This window comes from Bacillus rossius, chromosome 1, assembly GCF_032445375.1.
Source record: "Bacillus rossius redtenbacheri isolate Brsri chromosome 1, Brsri_v3, whole genome shotgun sequence".
NCBI lineage: Eukaryota > Metazoa > Arthropoda > Insecta > Phasmatodea > Bacillidae > Bacillus > Bacillus rossius.
The window spans coordinates 213084725-213101859 of record NC_086330.1 but is presented as its reverse complement, the minus strand read 5'-3'; the positions used below and the strand labels follow the sequence as shown (position 1 = coordinate 213101859).

At 38.9% G+C, this 17135-nt stretch overlaps 1 protein-coding gene across 3 annotated transcripts in view; it reads left to right on the top strand.

Annotated features, from left to right (window-relative positions):
• The window catches only part of LOC134527272 (frizzled-2), a 735576-nt gene that overhangs the window by 200958 nt on the left and 517483 nt on the right, over positions 1-17135 (top strand). The window contains exon 1 of one of the 3 annotated variants that reach the window (XM_063359806.1): positions 2030-2149. The exons of 1 other annotated variant lie outside the window; for it this stretch is intronic. The gene's annotated coding sequence lies outside the window, so the exon portion shown is untranslated. Of the gene's footprint in view, positions 1-2029; positions 2150-2370; positions 2422-17135 lie in introns of those variants that run through there. One more of the 3 variants, XM_063359809.1, reaches the window with a different exon arrangement.

Below are 17135 nucleotides of genomic sequence, written 5' to 3'. Positions count from 1 at the left end.
AGGTGGCAACATGGCGCCCTTCGCGCCAACACAATTGCCGTTATTACATCCTACGATTCCGTGCCCCGGCGAAAGTTAAGTAAATTACAGATCAACATTAAAAAATATATAAAAATTACTGGCAGTTTAAAGTTTGTTAATATTTACTTAGTTAATGATAATTTATATAAAACATTCCTACTCTCGTCCAAGTCCGTGCCTATTCGGGTCCGCCCGGGCAACGTCTGTGGTTCTTTCAAGTAACATATTTAAATTAAAGAATACACAAGTAAACTGCACAAACACTGGGGCAAAGATGAATATAAAATAAATGGTTTACAAATAACATTCCACTTAGCAAATTAAGGGGTCGCCGCACTGCTTCTAAGCGCCCTCTTGTGGGGCTAGACACACACGCACACACGCACGCACGGGCGGGAGGTTTGAATAGAGATGGTGGTTGGGCGGTGTCATATCGGGCTCAAAGGGGGCCGCAGGCCCGGACGACGTCAACGTAAACATCAAAACTATGTTTTATGAAAAATTTTCAGTATATTTTATAGTTTTCTGCATATATTGTATGCATATAGGACAACATATGAGCATTTTACAATATATAAGAACCCTATCCAAAGATTGTGTCGGTTAAATTCCACGCGCAAAAATATGCCGCCCCCTTCCCCCCCCCCCAACCCCACACACACACACACACACAAAGCAACCTACCCAGCGATTTTCCGCAGGCACCCCTTACGAATCCTAACGATTTGCATCCCTTGTTCCAGTTATAACCATACATTAGTGTGTACCTTCTAACTTCGTTTTACTCAGCCTTCGATTATTATAAAATTTTAACTACACAAAATTTTAATTCATTTGTCAAGACGTGTAAAACTCACTTTTTTTCAGACTGAGTTGCCTCAAATCCATTTAGTATTTAACCAAACTTCTTTAGCCTCGTAACTTACAGCGTGCGGTTTTTTACGACTTGTTTGTTTCTGTTTCTGCCGCATATTTTTCTACTTCCCGTAGCACTTGTCTACGATTTATAAATACTATTCAATAAATATTCCTTTGCATATTTATTTAAATCATTACGATAATTAGTCATCACTACATATATTTATAGGAAGTGAATTATTGGATTAGAAAACCCAACATTTTCAACATTCCTCATGTTCTACAAATATTTTCCCGCCTAGCTTGTCATGCAGTAGTGAAGTACGTGTTTCGGCTCCACAAGTCACCAGCAATACCTCACAGGTCAGAGGACACGAGGCTGCGTGGTATGGCTATCGCCCGACGGGGACAAGCCAGGACTCTTCACGGCGGGAATGTCAGGGATCGAGCCGCCTCCTCGTCCGTGTGTACTCACATCGGCGTCGAAACATTCACTTGGTTTTAAATTTTCGCCTCGAATTTCCGAAGAACACTGGCTACAAAATTATATTTAAGTTAAAGGTACTGAGTATTTAATCTTCACACGAAAACTTTCAGAAATATCGACAGAAAAATCGAAACGTACAGAAGAACTACTCCTCTTCCGTCTTCGTCTATGTTTACAACACATCGCGAACTGGAGGTCGGTATCCAGCTATGTCTGCACATACAAAGATCTAGTCATCTGTAACTACGAAGAACTTTTCGTTTATTCGAGGTGCGGTCTTGGTTGAAAAGTCCGTAAGTTGACTGTAGGCCTAATTCCTAATAGTTTCCCTGAATGATTCCTCGTCTCGCCCTCATAGAAGGCGATGTTTGTGAGTCGCGTGAGAGTGCCAGGCGCTCAGGGAGAGAAGAGAGCTCTCTGAAGCAACTCCCGCCGTCACAGACGCTCAATTAGCCGCGGCCTGACGTATCAGCGCTGCGAGCTGCTATCAGCTGATAAAGGTCGCTATTGACAGCGCTGGTGGCGACCCTGATTTAAACTACGCGCCTCCGGTCTTGCCAACTGCTGTACCGCGCGCCTGAGGGTGATAAGGATAGTTGCAGGAGGGTTTGGAGGGGAGGGACCCTAGGCGGCCGGCCGGAACTCCACCAGCCAGCCAGTCGTGCGCGAGGCGACGGGCAGGGAGCTGTGTGGACTGGTGTGGACTGGCGTGGACTGGTGTGGACTGGCGTGGACGTGTGTTTAGTCGTGGACTGGCGAGCGTGGGACAATGGAAGACACCAGGTATTGTTTTACATCGCCCGTAGCAGTACACACGTGTACCGGTGGCGTTATTTCCTGCTGTACGTTCTAGGATTGCCATTCCTTTATCAGCTGTCACGCATGTTTCTTTATGCCGGGGTAGCACATGATGGGATTTTTGGAATCTAGTCTTTCGTGTGCAATTTGATTATCCAGGCTGCATTTTGTTTAGTAATAGAGAAAACGTTTTGCTCCTGTTTACTCGCGATCCGTTTGAAGTAAACCATGTGTGAAGAGTTCGTGAATGTTTCAGGGTAAGTAGAGCATGTGAGGATAATTGTAATCCAGTCATCAAAATAATTAAATTGTAAACACAAAGGTGTATTATTGATGGCGATTTTCACAGTAGAATTTCCTAGCCTTGGAATACTGAGCCGATACCATCTGTTCAATATATGTTGCCTCTGTGGAGATAAACATTGTTTGCTTGTAGTTTTATAGAATATACACAAGTTGTGGTCAAGTTGCGGAAGTTTATTAGCGCATATGTGTTGCGAGTTCAGCAAGTTACAAAAAGAATCCTCCTCTGACTTGCCAAGTGCAGCATAGCCAGTTCCCAAACTCCCCCCCCCCCCTCTTATTTTTGAGCAGTGATAGGAAAAACATTGTTTCTATCGACCCAAAATTGAACTGGCAGAAATATTACTTAAAACTATACTCCATTGTGAAAGAAGGCCTAATCAAATAATTAATGATGATGGAAAACCTTGACTTCTTATCTAATGTTGGAGATTTAAATTTGTTCAAAAATTGATAAAAAGTAAAAAAATAAAATGAGAGGTGGGAATCATAAAGACGTATAGGCCTATAAGTACTTTCTTCTCCGTAGCTTCTCAAACGTGCTCGTGGCAAAAATTAGCAGGAGCTAAACTTCTGACTGAAATTTCAGCTAATCAGCAGCAGACTAGTTGCTGAATATGTATATGATTGTGGAGGCTAGCCGTTTTTTGAATGGATAGGCCTACATGAACCAATATTTTAGGTAGGGTATTTTTTATTTATTATTGGCTGTTTAATTGAATTGACAGTTAAAATTTAGCACATAATTGAATTTAGGCTTAATTATATTGTAGGTTTTGAAATCTTACCTCTATAAAGACTCAACTTATGATCGATATTTTTGTGTATTACTTATTTCACGTGTCATTGATTTTAAATGTATATGTAAATAGAGTATCAATATGTTATTTCCTATCTTGCTGACCGCAAGTGCCCAAATGGCCCTTCCAAGCACACAAGAACCAAAGTACAGTAGCTTTCATCCAACATGTGACTTTGGAAGTATATTCACTGTCTTGCACTTTATTTGCATTGGGATTACCATTTTTACTAATGTAAACACCCAATTATCACAATTGATTTTATTAAACATTTAAATTAAACGTATATGATTTAGTTCAACTTAAATTTTTATTGTTGTGTACAACTGTGCTTATCCGGTAGACTTTGTGATACCTTCCCATTTCTTGAATACAAATACAGTTTAGTGATTTGTGGTAATTACAATTAAAGAATTGATATTTGATACAAATATTAAATGTAACATACAGACTGTTCTGATGTCTCTACAATTAAATGACTTCCTATCCGTGATAATCACGTAATATCGTTCAATCATATAGAACCACCAACTCTTGCATCACAGTAATCAAAAAACCATTGAACTGCATTAGTAGTATATAATAGCCGGTACTGGCACAGGGTTCAGGGTGTGGTGTCTGGTGTTGACCGCCATCTTGGATTGTGACGTCACGGCGGCCATCTTGGATGTTTGTGACCTTCACCTTTGACCTTGATCTTGACATTTGACCTTCAAAATGTGCCAAAATCGTCCAAAATTGGGCAACATTTTCCCAAAATTCCTCGAAATTTGCCAAAATTTCCATTTCTGTGGAAAACAATTCCGCCAAAAAAACTCAAAAAAAACTCAATTCAAAAATTAGGATTTTGAAAATCCTCAAATGTTAATTTGTCTTAGAAAGAACCCAAATGCCTAAAAGCGGCTTAAAACTCCTAACAGCTAGCCGCTTTAAGCCGCCAACCTTGAAAATAAGGATGTCACGGCAGCCATTTTAAAATATGACGTCATAGTTGCAATTTACGTTACGGCCGCCATCTTTAAAATCTTTATTTATTATCCGATTTTAATGAAAAAAAATTTAAAATTTATAAAAAAATTCAATTATTACATTTTAAATAAAAAAATTAAAAAACATACATTAACGACACGGAACTCGGAGTCCTCGATTCGAACCCGGTGAGGGCAAAAAAATAAAAATGGCGACCGACCCTTCCTCCACGGAAGTCACCTACAGACTAACCTACCACCAATAACGAGGTCAACTAGTATGATGTCATGTCCACCATCTTGTCTTCGTCTGCTGAAAGCCATCATCTTGTTATCGTCTGCTAGAGTGCGCTGACGCCATGTTAGTTGAATTCTCACCCGCTAGAGTGCAGTAATTATTTATTATTGATGTGTCATCCACCATCTTGTCTTTTGGCCGCCATCTTGGAATCGTATAATTATTTAGCTACAATTTCGGGAAAAATTCCAAAATTCATGAAATAAATCGTTCATCATTTTACAGATTGATTCGACCAGTTTCAGTCCTAGGTTCGATACCCGATCGATGAAATAATGTTTAATTTTATGTAAAGAAATAATAATTTCAATATACCATGTTAAACATTCTTAAAGAGACTTTAAACCTCTACTAAAATCATCCTATAAGCCATCAACACCACCATCTTGGAAAATTCGTGATTATATTGCTAGAGATTCGGGAAAAAGTTCAGAAATCATTAAATAAATTTCCAATCAATATACTGATTAATTAGATCGACTAAGGTCCTTGGTACGATCTAGGATGATGCAAAAAATATATATAACATTAATTTAACATAATATTAACAGGTTCGAGGAATTAAACACCGCAAGTTCTTTTACAAACATAATATTTATTACATAATTTCTATTCTACTGCAGGATCACTTACCAAAGCTAGCAAATTTATAATCAATCATTTAGTTCCGCATCGGTATGAAATGACTAATTCTTAGCTCCAATCGGTTTATACTAAACAGAGTCCAACCAGAACCTTTACTGACATAGTTCTCCTCTTCTTGACAGAGATTCCGGACACCATGTTTAAAAGTTTGCTTCACATCGTTAGAACTGTAAATTACTGCAGCCGATGTCTTGAATGCACACTTTTTCACTTTGTCATCGAACGGATATGGCTTTCCATATGGACAGTCCAACCACAAGTTATATTTTAATGGACCGTTTGTTGCTACGTCATCAGTTAGCTGATTTATTATGTCCTGTCTGATATCATCAAGAAAAGTTCAAATGTCCTTCGACTCGCCGCACGTATTTAGATAATAGTAGTCCTTCAATGTACCACGAAACGCAGTCTGCGCCAAGTAGAAGCCATTATCGTTCACTTGTAATGCTCCGAACACAGTCTTAGGTTTAGGTCCATGTTCAGACGTCATAGCAATCGGTTGCTGCGCATCTGTTTTTTTGATTGTAAGCTCAAGAGCCTTCAATCTAAAGCGAGGAGTCGAAATGTTGGCAGGTTGTTCAGCAGTAGGCACACGGACATCACCTTTACATATTTTCGCATGTCGTCGCAAACTATCAATTCGAGTAAACCATTCATGACAATCATCACATCGAAACTTTAAACGAGAAGGATTCTTTTTGCATTTGCTCCGCTCATGTCTTCGTACATCATGGGAAAATGTGAACGACATATCACAGTAGCTGCAAGGATACCGTGCTGATGTAGACGAACCTTTCAGACCCGATCCAGATATGGACGTTGCAACAGTAATAGTACCATTTCCAGGCATACTCTTATGAACATCGATGCATCGCTGTTGCACCGAAACCTTTACTTTCTGCCGCACAGCAGGACCTTTACATGTCTTCATATGCGTTTTCATATTGTCTTTTCTGGCAAACTGCTTATGACATTTTTCACAAACAAACATTTTACGATATAGGTTCTTGGCACTTTCTCTCTTCTCATGCCGTCGAGCATTGCTGCAATTTGAGAAAATCTTGTCACAGTAACAGCACCCATGTTCGTTAGTTGTTGTCGATTCGGCATCCATTGAAGTCTCCATCGAGGGCGAAACGAAGTTCGTCGAGTTTTCCTGCACAGCCAACACTACCGGCATTAAAGTCTCTTCTGCTGGTGGTATCGCGTCTGATGAAGTCTCCTCCAGTGTTGTCGTCGTCGTTGTCAACGGAATATGCTCCTTCTCCGTCGTGCTGTCATCAAGGTTCCCGTAGACGATGGTACAACCGCCATCGAGTTCGACGTTAAAGTCGGTAAAGATGCCATCGAGTTCGCAAGAACAGGTAATTACATGATTAATGCACCAGAAGAAACAAACTAGGTGATCCGTACACCGTCGTCGTCAGTTACAAAATGAGCGACCTGCTGTCTAGGACGGGCTTATGTACATGCACCGGATGGAATAATACGCTAGTCAAATTAAGAACCATTTACTATAATACTAGAGTCAAATCAACATTTAAAAAAGAGGATTATATGATCTAAAAAATTCTATGAGGTGTTATACATTTGCGTCTCATGAATTCAATCTTTCCAACAGTCATTGACTCCAACAGCCTTTTGCTTCATCAGCTCCAATGATATTTGGCTAGAATGCTACGAGTCTAAGAGACTATGAGGCTACAATTCTACGAGTGTACAAGATTCCTCCAACTACCTTCAAGTGTATAAAGCTCCAAATGCTCCAACAGCTCCAACACGCAATGTACGCAATGTACGCGCAATACACGCAATTTGCACGCAATAAATGTAATGAACACACAGTACACGTAGGAAACGAAATGAAGAAATAGTACACACAGTAAACGGAACGAACACGTAATATTCACACAATTGACGCACAGTACACGCAAAGTACACGCAATGAACGCAAAGTACACGCAATGTACGCAAAGTACACGCAATGTACGCAATGTACGCAATATATGCAATGTACACACAATGACTACGCTTCATTCGCGCAGGACAAGCATTTAATGAAAACGAAGCACGTTTGGAAGGAAATTCTATAAAACGAAAGCTCATTTAACGAAAAGGAGGTTCATTCTCTCGTTCATTCAACTTGGTAGGATGCGATCGTCAATGATAAGTTAGGATATAATCTCTCCAACAGTCTATGAATCCAACAGTTTTTATTTCCATTAGCCATTGACTCCAACAGTAATTGGCTCCAACGGCCTTTTGCTTCATCAGCTCCAGTGATATTTGGTTAGAATGCTACGACTCTAAGAGACTATGAGGCTACAATTCTACGAGTGTACAAGACTCCTCCTACTACCTTCAAGTGTATAAAGCTCCAACTACTCCAGCAGCATTATGTTATAAGATTACATGACTGCTTGTTTACATAGCTACAAGTCATCGAGGCTACTTGGTTACGTAGCTACAAGTATACGAAGCTCCAAGACATCATGACTACGCGACTACGAGCCATGAGGTAACGAGACTATGTGACTACGGGTATTCAAGTTTACGAGACTGCGAGGCTACAGAGCTACGAAGCTTCTAGAACATAAGTTTACGAGACTGCGAGGATACAGGACTACAAGTCTACACGAGTACTTGACTACGAAGCTACAAGTCTACATGGCTCCAATTGTCTTCGTCTGAATTTTCTCTTTGGCTCCAACTGTTACAGCAGCATTTTGTTATAATAGTACAAGGCTACTTGACTACGAAGCTACAAGTCTACATGGCACCAATTATCGCATCTGTCTTCGTCGGCATTTTCTCTTTTTGCTCCCACTGCTCCAACAGCATTATATTATATGATTCCATGGATACTTTCTTACGTAGCTACAGGTCTACGAGGTTCCAATGCATCATGTTTACGAAGCTTCCAGAACACAAGGTTACGAGACTGCGAGGCTACAGAACTACGAAGCTTCCAGGACACGAGGCTACATGGCTACGAGACTACATGACTCTAACTGATTACAATAGCACCATTCAATGGTGAGAGTTAGGTTATCTAATGCAAAGCAAATTGATGCAAGTAGTTCTGGCTGTCATCAACATAAAATTCTGGCTTGTACTAGAACTCTATCTTTGCTCAACAATGAGAAGTTCACAAGCTAGCATAATCTGTTTATGTATTTTTTTTATTTTTTACATTTTAAAGTTATTATTTATTTGTTATTTATTAAATATTTTTTCCCCTGTAATTTCATGATATCAAAGAAAACGTGTGGTGGTTTTCTCCGTGTGCTCCCGATTATTCTTGTTATTATGTTTGCTCATGAATATTCTTTTCAATATGTGTGTATGGTTTTCTCCGTGTGCTCCCGATTATTCTTGTCATTACGTTTTCTCCGTGTGCTCCTGATTATTCTTGTTAATAATTTGATGGTTTTATCCAAGTGCTTCTGGTTATTCCTGGCTAGACAACTAATGATTTTCTCCGAGTGCTGCTGATTATTTGTGAGAAATCGATATCTGCATGAAGGATATTTACTTAATGAGTCATGTCATTTTATTCAGAGTTACATTTAATAAGAGAATTTCTGCTAATAAATTGACACTTGCAATAATTTTACCAGGTGGAATCAAAGAAAAAAACAACCATTACTCAGTCAAATAATATGCCATGAGACATCAGCGAAGCATTAACATATAAGACGAACTTCCTTCTCCTTGGTGTCTAGCGAAGCCCTCCTTCTTTTGCGATCGTTAGTGAGCATTCCGCATCCCACATAAAATAACTAATTAATATTTACCTGCAATCAACACGTGGCTACATCTGTTGGTGACAGCCAGAACTACTTGCATCAATTTGCTTTGCATTAGATAACCTAACTCTCACCATTGAATGGTGCTATTGTAATCAGTTAGAGTCATGTAGTCTAGTAGCCATGTAGCCTCGTGTCCTGGAAGCTTCGTAGTTCTGTAGCCTCGCAGTCTCGTAACCTTGTGTTATAAAAGCTTCGTAAACATGATGCATTGGAACTTCGTAGACCTGTAGCTACGTAACAAAGTATCCATGGAATCATATAACATAATGCTGTTGGAGCAGTGGGAGAAAAAAGAGAAAATGCCGACGAAGACAGATGCGATAATTGGTGCCATGTAGACTTGTAGCTTCGTAGTCAAGTAGCCTTGTACTATTATAACAAAATGCTGCTGTAGCAGTTGGAGCCAAAGAGAAAATTCAGACGAAGACAATTGGAGCAATGTAGACTTGTAGCTTCGTAGTCAAGTACTCGTGTAGACTTGTAGTCCTGTATCCTCGCAGTCTCGTAAACTTATGTTCTAGAAGCTTCGTAGCTCTGTAGCCTCGCAGTCTCGTAAACTTGAATACCCGTAGTCACGTAGTCTCGTTACCTCATGACTCGTAGTCGCGTAGTCATGATGTCTTGGAACCTCGTATACTTGTAGCTACGTAGCCAAGTAGCCTCGATGACTTGTAGCTATGTAAACAAGCAGTCATGCAATCTTATAACATAATGCTGCTGGAGTAGTTGGAGCTTTATACACTTGAAGGTAGTAGGAGGAGTCTTGTACACTCGTAGAATTGTAGCCTCATAGTCTCTTAGAGTCGTAGCATTCTAACCAAATATCACTGGAGCTGATGAAGCAAAAGGCCGTTGGAGCCAATTACTGTTGGAGTCAATGGCTAATGGAAATAAAAACTGTTGGATTCATAGACTGTTGGAGAGATTATATCCTAACTTATCATTGACGATCGCATCCTACCAAGTTGAATGAACGAGAGAATTAACCTCCTTTTCGTTAAATGAGCTTTCGTTTTATAGAATTTCCTTCCAAACGTGCTTCGTTTTCATTAAATGCTTGTCCTGCGCGAATGAAGCGTAGTCATTGTGTGTACATTGCATATATTGCGTACATTGCGTACATTGCGTGTACTTTGCGTACATTGCGTGTACTTTGCGTTCAATGCGTGTACTTTGCGTGTACTGTGCGTCAATTGTGTGAATATTACGTGTTCGTTCCGTTTACTGTGTGTACTATTTCTTCATTTCGTTTCCTACGTGTACTGTGTGTTCATTACATTTATTGCGTGCAAATTGCGTGTATTGCGCGTACATTGCGTACATTGCGTGTTGGAGCTGTTGGAGCATTTGGAGCTTTATACACTTGAAGGTAGTTGGAGGAATCTTGTACACTCGTAGAATTGTAGCCTCATAGTCTCTTGGACTCGTAGCATTCTAGCCAAATATCATTGGAGCTGATGAAGCAAAAGGCCGTTGTAGTCAATGACTGTTGGAGAGATTGAATTAATGAGACGCGAACGTATAACACCTCACAGAATTTTTTAAATCATATAATCCTCTTTTTTAAATGTTGATTTGACTCTAGTATTATAGTAAATGGTTCTTGATTTGACTAGCGTATTATTCCATCCGGTGCATGTATATAAGCGAGTCCTAGACAGCAGGTCGCTCAGTTTGTAACTGACGACGATGGTGTACGGATCACCTAGTTTGTTTCTTCTGGTGCATTAATCATGTAGTAACCTGTTCTTGCGAACTCGATGGCATCTTTACCGACTTTAACGTCGAACTCGATAGCGGTTGTATCATCGTCTACGGCAACCTTGACGACAGCTACGACGGAGAAGGAGCAGATTCCGTTGACAACGACGACGACAACACTGGAGGAGACTTCATCAGACGTGATACCATCAGCAGAAGAGACTTGAATGCCGGTAGTGCTGGCTGTGCAGGAAAACTCGACGAACTTCATTTCGCCCTCGATGGAGACTTCAATGGATGCTGAACATGGGTGCTGTTACTGTGACAAGATTTTCTCAAACAGCAGCAATGCTCGACGGCATGAGAAGAGAGAATGTGCCAAGAACCTATATCGTAAAATGTTTGTTTGTGAGAAATGTCATAAGCAGTTTGCCAGAAAAGATAATATGAAAACGCACATGAAGACATGTAAAGGTCCTGCTGTGCGGCAAAAAGTAAAGGTTTCGGTGCAACAGCGATGCATCGATGTTCATAAGAGTATGCCTGGAAATGGTACTATTACTGTTGCAACGTCCATATCTGGATCGGGTCTGAAAGGTTCGTCTACATCAGCACGGTATCCTTGCAGCTACTGTGATATGTCATTCATATTTTCCCATGATGCACGAAGACATGAGCGGAGCAAATGCAAAAAGAATCCTTCTCGTTTAAAGTTTCGATGTGATGATTGTCATGAATGGTTTACTCGAATTGATAGTTTGCGACGACATGCGAAAATATGTAAAGGTGAAGTCCGTGTGCCTACTGCTGAACAACCTGCCGACATTTCGACTCCTCGCTTTAGATTGAAGGCTCGTGAGCGTACAATCAAAAAAACAGATGCGCAGCAACCGATAGCTATGACGTCTGAACATGGACCTAAACCTAAGACTGTGTTCAGAGCATTACAAGTGAACGATAATGGCTTCTACTTGGCGCAGACTGCGTTTCGTGGTACATTGAAGGACTACTATTATTTAAATACGTTCGGCGAGTCGAAGGACATTTGTACTTTCCTTGATGATATCAGACAGGACATAATCAATCAGCTTACTGATGACGTAGCAACAAACGGTCCATTAAAATATAACTTGTGGTTGGACTGTCCATATGGAAAGCCATATCCGATCGATGACAAAGTGAAAAAGTGTGCATTCAAGACATCGGCTGCAGTAATTTACAGTTCTAACGATGTGAAGCAAACTGTTAAACACGGTGTCCGGAAACTCTGTCAAGAAGAGGAAAACTATGTCAGTAAAGGTTCTGGTTGGACTCTTGTCTGGTATAAACCGATTGGAGCTAAGAATTAGTCATTTCACACCGATGCGGAACTAAATGATTGATTATAAATTTGCTAGCTTTCGTAAGTGATCCTGTAGTAGAATAGAAATTATGTAATAAATATTATGTTTTAGGGAACATGCGGTGTTTAATTCCTCGAACCTGTTAATATTATGTTAAATTGATGTTATATATATTTTTTGCATCATCCTAGATCGTACCAAGGACCTTAGTCGATCTAATTAATCAGTATATTGATTGAAAATTTATTTAATGATTTCTGAACTTTTTCCCGAATCTCTAGCAATATAATCACGAATTTTCCAAGATGGTGGTGTTGATGGCTTATATGATGATGGTAGTAGGGGTTTTAAAGTCTCTTTAAGAATGTTTAACATGGTATATTGAAATTATTATTTCTTTACATAAAATTAAACATTATTGCATCGATTGGGTATCGAACCAAGGATTGAAACTGGTCGAATCAATCTGTAAAATGATAAGCGATTTATTTCATGAATTTTGGAATTTTTCCCGAATTCCTAGCTAAATAATTAAACGATTCCAAGATGGCGGCCAAAAGACAAGATGGTGGGTGACACATCAATAATAAATGATTACTGCACTCTTGCGGGTGAGAATTCAACTAACATGGCATCAGCGCACTCTAGCAGACGATAACAAGATGATGGCTTTCAGCAGACGAAGACAAGATGGCGGACATGACATCATACTAGTTGACCTTGTTATTGGTGGTAGGTTAGTCTGTAGGTGACTTCCGTGGAGGAAGGGTCGGTCGCCATTTTTATTTTTTTGCCCTCACCGGGTTCGAACCGAGGACTCCGAGCTCCGTGTGGTTAATGTTTGTTTTTTAAATATTTTTATTAAAAATGTAATAATTGAATTTTTTTATAAATTTTAAATTTTTTTTCATTAAAATCGGATAATAAATAAAGGTTTTTAAAGATGGCGGCCGTAACGTAAATTGCGACTATAACGTCATATTTCAAAATGGCTGCCGTGACATCCTTATTTTCAAGGTTGGCGGCTTAAAGCGGCTAGCTGTTAGGAGTTTAAAGCCGCTATTAGGCATTTGGGTTCTTTCTAAGACAAATTAACATCTGAGGATTTTCGAAATCCCAATTTTCTAATTGAGGAATTTTTTGAGTTTTTTGGCGGAATTGTTTTCCACAGAAATGGAAATTTTGGCAAATTTTGAGGAATTTTGGGAAAATGTTGCCCAATATTGGACGATTTTGGCACATTTTGAAGGTCAAATGTCAAGGTCAAGTTCAAAGGTGAAGGTCACAAACATCCAAGATGGCCGCCGTGACGTCACAATCCAAGATGGCGGTCAACACCACAGACACCACACCCTGAACCCTGTGCCAGTACCGGCTATTATATACTACTTGCATTATTGTTCTGGTATCTGCATAATGGTCCAGCTGTGTGGAATTGTAAGTTATTCTGAATTTTTATTGGGATCTCTTTGTAGCAAAACCTAAACTAAGAAAATATAATTTTACCTTAGCAATTTTATGTAAATTTTGTCACAATCGATAGTTGACACTTGGAAAAAATTTGTCAAATATGCCTGCTTTCCTCAAATTCAGTTTTAAATTAAAAGGAATAAAATGCTATAAAAATTATTTACTATATAACTACAAGTATTAAATGTCACTCTAGGTAGGACTATATGCCATCTCTCAGACAACCACATGCTATACCGTACCTTAAATATTACAGACTGCTTTATACGAGAATGATCAAGAAAAGTTACTTTTGATCTTAGTTTACAGATAAGTAGGAAATGCAGACGTACATTATTACCAAAACTAAAAATTTGTACCACTGGTATTCACAAAGAATCGAGTTGTCTAAAGAGACTGCGCAGCAATAATAATTACAGTGCAGTTCAGCCAATATGGACATTTTGAATTTTACTTATGACAGTTCTTCATGGTACAAAACACATACTTTTAGACCTGCTTCCACTGACAATATTACAATAAGTCTTTTCGTGCTTAAATATGCGTATTAAAAAAAACACTTATCAATATTCCCTAATTGTTGAGATGAATTGAGACATGCGCGTGGAAGCCCGTGTGATGTGCTGCGCGGGCGACTGCTGCCACAGGGGGCTGGCGATAGTGCAGTGAATGAGGAGGCTGTCTCCAGGCACAGGCTCCAACCAGAACCTACCAGAGACGAGTGGAAGCACTTCACGCTTGCTGCGTTGCTCTTATTTCGCTTCCTTTACTACTAGTGTGAAAGTTCACCGACGGTTTACAGTCCGTGATAACGTGTAAATACATGCTTCCTTGTTTACAGAGGATTACAGTGAAATCTTAATCCACTTCTGTTTATCTATTCCAAAGAGTCTTAGCAGACAGTTGCAGAGCAATAAATCAAGGATCAGGAGACTAGCCTGAAGTAAAGCCCCTCCGTTCGAGATCAAGAAGAGAAGATGAAAAGAAAGAAGAGATGATGAAGAGGTTGAAGAGAGACTGCTTAAAAGTGGGTTTTTGCCACGATAAATATATTCTGTTTTATATGTTTCAATTTGTTCTATGTTTTATTCTCAACATTTCATTTTAAAACTTTATTACCTGCAGCGTGGTTGAAATGTTTTTTGGTCATCCAAAAATTTTGCTTCCTCTTGATATTTTTCACTTTACTAGTTTGTGATTCTTTCTTAATTTATTATATATAACAGGTGAATAATAGTACATATTATACGAGAATAATATATATCAATAGTAAGTATAAATAATATTAGAGATTTGTATAATAGCCAATAGCAATAAATATATTTATTATGTGGCTATTTACCATTCTGAGGGTTCGGCCACGTTCGGATGTGTCCGCCATTCGATTATTATGATCGGGAGATTGACGGTCATTTTCCATAACGTTTGGTTTCTACATTTGTATTCCTGCCCGATGGTTTTCTTTTTGTGCTAGCGTCGTCTGCGAAGCTCAAAACCGCCGACACATAATATTGTACATTTTTTCGGTATTGGCTACTTGTATCATAAAAACCACTTAATGATAGAAAGTTTCAAGATTTTATTAAAAATATTTAAATTAGTTAAAATATTTCATGCAGTTAGGTGAAATCAAACGGACTAACTTAAAAATAGTAGGAAAGCGATTTGAACCACACAGACGCCAGGACGTCCTGAATGAAAGACATATTTTGTTTAGTATGTATACAAAACCAGCTGATATAAGTAGTTTACAAATGTATGTTCTGGGACAGGCCTGTGGATGTGAATGGGTTCAATGACCGAACACCATCTGACGTCACGGCGGCCATCTTGGACCCAAAAATGATTCAAATTTCTAAAATAAATGTCTAATTCAAGGTAAAAATTCCCGTTTTGAGGGAACATTCCCCATTTTAGTCCTTAAAAATTCCAAAGTCTTGAAAAGTCCGTAATGAGACTTAAATTCCGCATCTAAAAGCCTCCCTAAGCCTCTGAGGTCATGATCTTGTCAATTTGGATGACTTGATCACCATATTGGATTCCAGATCTTTGCACTTTTCGTTACGACCGCCACCTTGATAATCCATAATTATTGTTCGATTTTAATGGGGGAAATCTAAAATTTATAAAATTTAATTATTCAAGGGTGATACAATTTTAATAAAACACGCACCTAAGTTTTCGGTTCGAACCCGGTGAGGGCAAACATAAAAAAATGACAGATCCTACCTCCACGGAAGCCACCAACAGACTGACCTCCCACCACTAATGCTAGTGTGTGTGTATATATGTATATATATATATCACCAGCTAGTATGACTTCGAATTCACATCCGCCATCATGATTTCGTCTGCTGAAGGCCACCAATTTGTTTTCGTCTGCTAGAGTACGCTACCAACATGTTAGTTTAAGTTTTACCTGCTAGATTGTAGTGATCATTTAATATTACTGTGGCACCCGCCATCTTCGAAATTCATAATTATTTAGCAATAAATACGAGAAAAATTCCAAAACAAATATTCACTCATTAATTTACTGATTGATTAGATCGACTCCTGTTCTTAGTTCAATACCTGGCTTGGCCCGCTTGTGAACTCTTTGCTTAAGCAACATGAGAGTTCTAGCACAAGCCCGCTTGTGCTAAAACTCTTTGCTTAATCAGGATTAAGTTTGGACTTTTTTAAAAAAAATTGGTAATTTATGATGTTTATAAACGACATCATCCATTATGGTTTTCTCTGAGTGCTTCTATTTTATTTTTATTAGGTGGAATTTTTAAAAAAAAATCATTATTCAGTCAAATAATAATAATATATGCCCTGAGAAATCTGAGAAACACTAACTGGATGAACAAACTACCTTCTCCTTGGAGTCTAGCGATGCCATCCCTGTATTGCGATCGTTAGTGAGAATCCTGCATCCCGCATGAAAGAAAGAAATAATATTTACCTGCAAGCAATACGTGGTGTCATCTGTTGTTGAAAAGCAGAACTACTTACAACAAGTACCTTTGCATGAGATAACTCTCGCTTAAGAAATATTTAAAAAATTATATTTAAGTAATGGTTCCAATTGGAAAACTGTCTGTTTGTATCTAACATTAGTCACAGTAACTAATATGAATCCTGATTCGGTGTCTGTCGCTGTATCGAAAGGACACAGGTGTAAGTTTTGCAGCAAAGAATTTATCTTGAGAAAGAATGGAAGACAACACCAGAAGAATGACTGTGTTAAAAATCCACTACGCAATATGATAAGTTGTGTTCGATGTAACAAGTCGTTTACGCGGAGAGAGAGCTTAAAAAGACATGACAGAACTTGTAACGTTAAGCCTGCGTACAAGCCAGAGTACAACGATGGATCTACTAGACTAAGGAATAGTGATCTGCATTACAACAATAATTTTCCTTGTCTTGAGAGAGATTATGTTCGTGGCTCTTCCGATCTCGACGAAGAACTTAAATTGAAGGACGATGATGATTTATGGAAGAATGAAGACAATGGAAGAATCCTTAACGTGAAAAGTGAGAATACATTCCAGCTGAATTCAAGTAGATCTTTCTTACTTTGTAAAAATGATGGACTCCTAAAAAGGAAGCATGAAGACGATAATGGCACTTCGACATCATC